At 42.8% G+C, this 8,613-nt stretch overlaps 1 long non-coding RNA gene across 1 annotated transcript; it reads right to left on the bottom strand.

The window, feature by feature from the left end:
* Positions 1-1,082: 1,082 nt before the first annotated feature.
* On the bottom strand, positions 1,083-8,283 carry LOC146370918 (uncharacterized). The gene is made up of 3 exons (XR_014797189.1): positions 8,223-8,283; positions 8,010-8,038; positions 1,083-1,169 (listed from the first exon to the last, which is right to left on the bottom strand). It is a non-coding gene; the product is annotated as an uncharacterized LOC146370918 (long non-coding RNA).
* Between the last annotated feature and the right edge of the window lie 330 nt (positions 8,284-8,613).

The raw sequence follows: 8,613 nt of genomic DNA, 5'->3' as shown, positions 1-8,613 counted from the left end.
ACTCCTGTTTGGTGTCGTTTATTGTATTATAAGATTTATTGTCAAGAAACATTGTTACAATAATCAACCTTTTCTGACGTCATAGTTTATATTAGTGTTGGTAGAACATGCGCGCCTAAGGTTCAGTTCAGTTCTCACTCTTGGCTTCCCCAGGTACAGACTTTTGCAATCGCTTGACTTGAACATCATCATTACCATAATTGGACTGTCATACATATGCAACATTACAATCTGAAAGTATCTAGTGGGCAAATAATTTTAATCAAGAAAGAGCTGTTGCAAAATAAGCATTCTAGGTAGTAGGCAGGCATGTTTACAGGGGTCATAAGAGGCAGTCAGAACTTACAGAAGTAATACATTTAATCAGGTTACTTTATGTCCATTGTTTTCACTCTTTGATTAAAACACACCTCTCTTGAGGGCATTTATGCCCAGCTGTGTTTCTGAGCTCTGAAACCCTGTTCATTGTCCTTCAACTCACTATGATTGTGTGACCATATCTATGTGTCTGTTTAGGTGTGTAGAAGAAGCCTGCCCTGTATTTCTTTTTTTGCCTCTTGAGCCTCTCTCTGCGCCTTCCTTATACCTGTCATCTGGCAAGGCTAACCCCTGGTAGCTCCCCGCCAAAGGCACACACATAAAGACTCGCACATACACACATTGTGAATCCCCGCCAAATGCCCGCCCTTCCAGCCCCTGCGCACGCCAGCCGGTGTCAGCGAATCAGCTGAACCGTCTCCGCCCTGAGAATAACCCCATGACAGACAGCCCTAGTGGCCTCCCCTTGTCAACACAGCCTGCCTGGAAAGCTGACAGCCAGGGCATAGGGTGGACAGGCTACTGTAGGCAGGAGTTTACACCGGACTGGGCCTGGAAAGGATGGGCCTTGGAGAAGAAATAAGAGGTGTGAGCTTGTAAAAACAAGGCCGGAAAAGAAGAGATCCTACAGCTAAAGACTAGAGCAGCAATTGAGCATACGACTAAGAAGCCTGATGCGTGTTATTGAAATGTATTTGAGTTTAATTGTTTTTACCGGTAATAATAAACCAAAAGACAAAGGCAGAAAAAAAACTCACCTGTGGATGAGAATAGAAGGATTATAATCACAGAGGTCAGCTCCTGTCAAGGTTACTGCAGCAGTTTGGCTGGCAGAGTCGAGTGGCCAATCCCTGCAGAGCAAAGATTGAAAGGTTTGGGTTGGCTTGCAGCCTGGAGATTGTCATTCTTCTATCGTCTCTTCCAACAATTAGGTTAAAAGACAATCCCTTCAGCGTCTATAAAGGACTGCTACTCACACATTCAAGGTATAAATCTGAATTATTTCTAGCTTTGAAAGAATGATGGACAACACATTACAGAAGAAATCATCAGGTTACTATAACAAAAATAGAATGCGCACAGAATGACTGTCATCATGAAAAGTAACCAAAAAAAAAGTGCTTTAATTTTTTTCACCTCTTTTTACTTTGTGTAAAATTTGAGTATCAGGTGTCACGTAGGCCTAGAGGGAAGTGACTAAACAGCATATGTTAGGCAAATTCTCTTTCCACCGCAAAGCCTTTTATACAAGTACATCAACCAATATTCTGGTATTGTGTTATTATTTTAGGGTAGTCATCTAACAAACTACACAGCAACATCTACTACATGAAAAATCGTTGAGCTATTTGATGTTTTTTGTTGCCTACTATGTGCAATCAGTTTCACACTGCATTTAAAAATGACTGCAACAAAGATTCCTATTTGTTCAGTGTGTGTGTGTGTGTGTGTGTGTGTTTTCAGGGAGCCATCAGTTCTTGTTTATGGGTGATCTTTCTAAATTCTGAGAACTGTCAGAAAATACAAGCTAGCTCTCGTTAAAGCTAACAATAGCATTATTAGGAGAAAGACAAAAAAGGAGCAGCAACTTTCACAAGTCTAAATAAAGGCAAGTAAGTAAGGGAGGAGGAGGAGTGCTTTAAACATGACTGTAGGATTACACAGAAAGCCAGTTACTGTGAGTACTGACATAGTTTTAAACACACATCTTCACTTAGCAAAGTGCAAACCTGCAACCAAGGAAACGCAAAGACAGAGGAGTGGGAGCAACTTAGTGAATCAGTGCTCATACGAGGCTGCCACGCGTATACACAAGCACAGAAACACACGCCTGCTCACACTCTCACGCGCACACACCAACTGTGTAGATAAAAAGGGATCGTCACATGACAGATTCCCAGCAGATTGTACATGCAGAGATCTTAGGTTTTAGCTTCTGTGCCTTTTGACTTGAAGCACACGCATCCTCAGAAAACACTAGCTGCAGCCTAAATCAAAATTCAGGATCAGGATTATGCACTCAGTCAGACATATCTCAATTTCCAAGGTAAAAAGAAACAGAAATTCTTCAGGGAAGATTTAAGTGAGGTATTTTTAAGGTCTTATTCCAATGTAGCTCATTTGAAGTCTTTGAAGCCTCCTTTACTAGCGAGCTTTGAAACGAATCAGAGCAGTGCCAATGAAGCCATCAGTGAAGACTGACACAGAAAGATAGATGTTTATATGGTGCTTCACTCCAAAGGAAGTAGTGCAGCTTCTAGACTTTTGACTCTATTCTTTGTTTGGAACTGTTACAACAGTGGCATTTACCTACATGTTATCTTTACTGCCCTGCTGCCCACCTTTACATTTCTTATGTAGCGGCAACCTGTTACAGAGATTCTATCGCCAATCTTATTTTTCTGTATTTCTTTTAATGCGAATGCCCCGGGAAGTTGCATCCTTTACTTGTGAAGGACTGACGAGTGAAAAGGAGCATAAGGTTTGGGCGGGCAAGGCAGAGTCGAGAGCAGTGGGACTATACGGCTTAAGCCAAATACATATTTATGAGTAGCATCCACCCACAAGCATGACTTTTCAAACCCAGCCAAGCTCGGGCAGGCATGCAGGCATGCAAGCTGGGCCAGAACAGGGCAGGCTGATTAGGCCAGAATCTGCAGGGGTTTGGGTTTCTACTCAACTTTGTTTATGTGCTATTGTGTCCTCTCCTTTCATTACTCTTTTAGTTAGTTGACTGTCCAAAGAAATATGCAAACATTTTGTGAAATTAGAATTATAGAAGACATTGTAGATGAAAGCTGAAATGCCGCAACCTTTAGGTAAAGGGTGGAGGTTTGGAGAAAATAGAGAGAGGGGGTGGATGACAACTTCCTCTAAATGGAAAAAAAATTGGATGGTGTTCATTTAAAAAAAAAAAAAAAAAGCACCTCCAAGTGAAATCTTGCTGGCATTTCTCTTTCTTGTGTCTCGTGATCGTTTCCTCCTCAAGGTCATTGTGTGAGTGTTTAAGATCTGGCAGCACGGGGATAGAAAAGGAGCTCATGTAGCAGTGACTTGGAGGAGCAGTGCAGTGGTGTTGGCTATCGACTGGTCCATCCAGTGTGGCTCCTACCACAGTTTGGTCTCCTTCACCCAGTTCTTCAAGGCTGCCTTTAATCTCTCCCTGTGCCTCCCAATCCGTGCCTTTGATGTGGAGATGCCCTTCCTTCACTTACTCAATATTTGATCTATCTTACTTCATACAGCTAAATCCAGTTGAAGTGGATTCACATAGACAGGGTACTCCCTCTCTTCTTAGTTCTTCCTACCCCTTTTCCTTACTTGCTCCCATGTTCAGCAAAATGATCTCCTAACCAGCCACACACACACACACACACAAAGAAAATCCCTTTTTTTCGTTATCACGTAACATGGAGCCAAAGTGTTAATTGATAGAACAGTCGACCGTGTCTGCGTCTACACACGGCACAGAGAACATACAGTAGATCGACATGTAAACGGGCTGAAACGTGTGCTGCGGTTGTGCTCACTCGCTCTGCACAGATACACATGCGCGCGCAGACACACACATTGCAGTGTCTTAATAAAAGTCAACCAGCTGCTGTGCTCTCGCCCACCACGTTGAGCCAGAGGTGTAAGTATCAACTATCATCTCCTCCCTGGCTGCACCCACAGACGAGCCTACGAAGTAGAAACAAGATACAGAATTACTGCCTGTTTACTTCAACTGGAGACCTAACACATGTTGTGTAGGAAGGCAGACTTTATTGTCAGCATGACAAAAGCAGTGGCTGTATTTCCATAAACATCAACAACAGATGTTTCACTGCACAACGACTTATTGCTGAAAGCATACAGTCAGATTATACAGTTTGCAGGCATTGCTGACTGCGTGCATATACTGTATACTTCTGTCTCTTTATGATGCGCACTGGCCGATGTCAAGGAGTGACCCTGTGCTTCATTTCTAAGTCTTCTCTGTGTCAGTAAGGCAAGGAGACATCCACCATATGGCCTTGCCTTCTGCATCCTTATCCCTGCATAATTACGAGCCTATACGTAACATTTCAACTGAAACAAATTAAAAAAAAAAAAAAAACATAAAAAAATAAGACCTCTAAACGTGCATATCTAACAAAGCTGAGCGAGCTTTCCTTTATGTTTTGATGAAGGGAACAGCCCCGTTCCATACCAATTACGATAAAGAAAAGCCAAAATACAGACAGCCACAAAACAAACGAGCAAACCCGAGATTTGTTTGTGGCATGTCTCGGATCAGTGAGGCGCTCTGCCACCCGCTTAACAGCTATCACAGAGTCCTTATTCCAGAGCAGAGGGTTTGTGTAACACTGAAGCCAAACCGTCTACTATTCTATCCCACATTAGTTCCACTTAGTTGGGTCCCAATGACCTATTCAATGTAAATGTACTGAGCAATAATGAGTGGCGGACTGCAGCAGCTCTTTAATGGGTGGGTATGTGCAAGGGAGAATGAAATGACAAGGCAGAAAGAGAGAGAGAGAGAGAGAGAGGTTCATGGCCTTTCGGGATAGGCTTGTTTAAGCAGGGTAATGATGGGAAAGTAAATGGCTTTAAAAAAATAATTAGCCTAAGATAGAAAGAATGCCAACCTTGTTTCAACAGATACACCTCTTCAGATGGCTAAATAAAAACTCTGCCCGGCTACTGTTAGCTGTCCAAGGGTGACTGGTGTTTTTCTTAAGTCGGATTTCAACAAATGATCACAGACCAAGAAAAAACACAGGAGGAAAAAAAGAGGAGAAAAAAAAGAAAATGATCTGTGATGCTCTAATGGCAACAAGATGGCCTCAAAGGTAAAGGACTTGCAAATCAGCCAGAGTCACACCTCAAAGCTATACGCACTGTTTTGATTTGAATGCTGTTTAAGTGAGAACAAGCCCAAATTAATGAGTGAGGTGAACAAATGATTGCATCAGAGACATATTAATGAGTTATGTGTTAAGAGGAGTATGACAGTCTCTTGTTTGCTTCATCTCATTTGGCAAGAGAAGGTGTTTGGGGGGTGCAGGCTTTTGACATAGCACCGTGTAGGCAGCCAGAGAGTGTTAGAAGAACTTGAGTCAATCTGTCATGCTCTGGGACCGCCTCTCTTAATACCGCTTTAACCTAATGACCCGAGGTGTAGCTATGTGTGTGCTGAAAAGAGCGTGTGGACATTTTTCTGCCTATGTTTGAAGTGTGTGTGTGTGTGTTTTTTAAGTGATGAGAGTATACCCGTAGGTCCTTCGGGTGCTGTTTGATGCTAGGTATTACATGCGGATGCCAAGTTTTATCTCACTGGAATCCCCTCTCTCATCCGCGTCCCCTCTCCCACTACCCGTCAGAATCCCATTGCAGGAGCTGGAAGACAGGACTGTTACCTTTGAGACAGACACCAAGCAGATCTCAGGTTGAGCTCCCTGTTACCATGCGGCAGCCATTGGAAACAGATGGTCTCCAAACAGCCTGTCATGTTTACTGCTGCTGCCATAAAAGACAAGAGTCCAACAACACACTCCCTCAGGAGCCCCACGGGATCGCACAGGGGCCCGCAAACAGCTGCCTGGGGGGTGGGAGGGGTGGGAGGGGCATTGGCCCTGCACCTTTAAGCACACACGCACACACAAACCTATACTCACACCTTGAACTGACTCCTACCTCAACTACTATTCAAATGCCTCTATTACCAAACACGTAGCGCGCACATACACACCTAAAAGAGCGACACAAAAAAGGCCGGGCTCGCACTCCAAATGTCCTCCACCAAGCCGTCCGGACATGCTACATTTACTGCAATTAAACAAGCATGCCATTTGAATATCTGATGACACCTTGCAACCTGCTCCATGGGCTCTGAATATAATGGTGTCCCTGTGGAGCCCGCGAGAAATTGTCCATGTCACAGTTAATGAAGGGAATTTGCATTGTTATCTCAATTAAGGCTGTGGAATAATGAAGCTCACTTCTGAATTAGTTAATCGACAAAAACTTGTACAAATGTGTTTGCATGGCCTATAGGTATGGCCCACAGCTAATGTATATTCTTCAGGGTTACCGGGGTTACGTCAGACCAAGGGAGTGCAGACGGTAATGAGGCAGGTGCTACCGGACAGTTCTCTTCCTCTCCTCGGGAGGCTAGATGCTACTCTGACCTCCCAATGCCTCATCCTCTGTCTCTTCCTCCGTGTCTTGCCATGTCTCACCCACCTCGCTCAATTACCTCTCTCCCCCCATTCATTTGCATGGCACATCAAATGCACAAACCAGAAGCAGGTAGCAGATTGGAGGAAGAAATCCAGGTGTTTTGCCTCCACCTCACATCACACTCCTCTCCGCTCCATCAAAATATCAACCCTGACCCTAGCCGGAGCTTCTGGATACAGATACTAGTCCAGGCTAAGTGATAAAAGGTTGAACGGGATAAAGGAAATATCTATTTGCTTGAGTACTGTCAGGTTGAAAAAAGCTTTGACATAAGAGGATAATGTTGAATTTAGACTTCCCATTGATCTGCTGTGACAGTTTAAGTGGCCGCTTTGGTGTGGTTTGTGAGGAGCGTATTCTTGTGTGTGAAGACTGTTTAAGTGGGTATTTGTATGAAGTAACTAAAGGCCATCACTAAAGGCTTGCACAAGTGCTCTTCTGCTCTGGGGGCCTCAAATGGCCAATGAATTATTTATAACAGCCAGGACATGAGCTGATGTTGGGCTAGAGGAGGGGTGGCACCCACACACACTCACTCACAAACAAACACACACAGTCACGCCCACGGGTGTGCGTGTACATACGCGCGCTCACTCACACACACATACACACAATGTATCCTCTTAAGGGGGTCAGTGTGCCAGACAGCCACAGGCTAAGCAGACAGCTCACAGTCAAAGCACACTGTGGGACAGTAGATAGAACAAGACTGGTCCGAGGGGAAGTGACGGGTTTGATTGTTGTTTTCTGCTCAATCTATTGCCTGCTTGAGGTAAAGTGAGTGGTAAATCTAAGAAAGCACACAGAAAAACAGTGTTTCGTATAAATAGTGTACTTACTGAGTTTCAGCTCATCATACAGTCCATCATCTTGGCATTGTATTTATTACTGGTTTTAAAAGAGTAAACAGTCGACTTGAAAGTAAATGCATCCTTTGCCTCCCAGTATAGACATGTTCATTATTGGCAGTATCTCGTAAACGTACATAGGTAGCACTGAAACATGTGTGCATAACTGAGATTTGGAAAAACCCTTTCGTGCAGTTACTAATAAAATACAGCAGATTAAGACACTCAGCATATTTACGCTGTGTAAATCCTTCAGCCTTCAGCCTCCTATCATATATAAATATGACTTCAGGGATTAACATAAACTCCCTCCTAGTCTTATAACACGGTTATAATGGTGTTTTAAATATCAGACCCGACTGGGGCGCTCCAAGTGATGCAGTTTTCAAACAGCAGCGAATCATCCTTAAAATAAAATGAACTGCACAATACTGCCACAATAACCACAATATAATGAAGATGAGCACAGTTATTGTAATTGCATGTTTTTTTCCAGTTTAATCTTTGGTTTCTTAACTGCATTTTTACTGCCATTTGGCATTTGACATTAAAACTTGACGCATTTATTTCACACATTTTTGACATAATCTGATCCAAATTATGCCCCATTTTCCATACCTGGGAAATAATGTCTTCATCGCAGCTTCCTATTAATTAAAAACACAAGAAACATAGGAACATATTATGAAATCATACATACATATATTTTAGAAAGATTCTTGAGTTATTTAGAAATGTAAATATCTTATGTTGCCATGTTGGCAAGGTCTCTCTTCTTTTGTTCAGTTAAATAAGAGGACATTTAATGAATATTTGATTTTCTTTTACTACCTTTAACTTCTGATGTTGATCTTTGAGATTCATGTTGTCTTGAAGGTGAGCTCAAACTCTGGAAGAAACAAAGCAAATAATCTTTTTACATGTTGTTGAATAGCTATGATGAAAGAAGACAGAAAAGACTGTAACGAGGAAAGAAAAGAGAAGAATAACCTGTGGCTACGCGAGCCAAAGAATAACATCTAATCTGAGGTTCAACGAGGGTTAAGTCCAAAACAAAACAAAGTGAATGTGGTTGTCAGTAATAAAAGCTTCATTAAAAGGTCAGAGGTTGGAGAGGTCACTTAGATGGATTCTCCCCACCTCTGAATTGTCTCCCTCATTCCCTGCAACACTAGAGTTGCATCCCAGCAGCCTCTCTGCGGTGATGCAACATGGCATCTTA

This window comes from Perissodus microlepis, chromosome 16, assembly GCF_051167445.1.
Source record: "Perissodus microlepis isolate ML-2025 ecotype Zambia chromosome 16, ASM5116744v1, whole genome shotgun sequence".
NCBI classification, from domain to species: domain Eukaryota; kingdom Metazoa; phylum Chordata; class Actinopteri; order Cichliformes; family Cichlidae; genus Perissodus; species Perissodus microlepis.
This window is presented reverse-complemented; position numbering and strand designations above follow the sequence as displayed.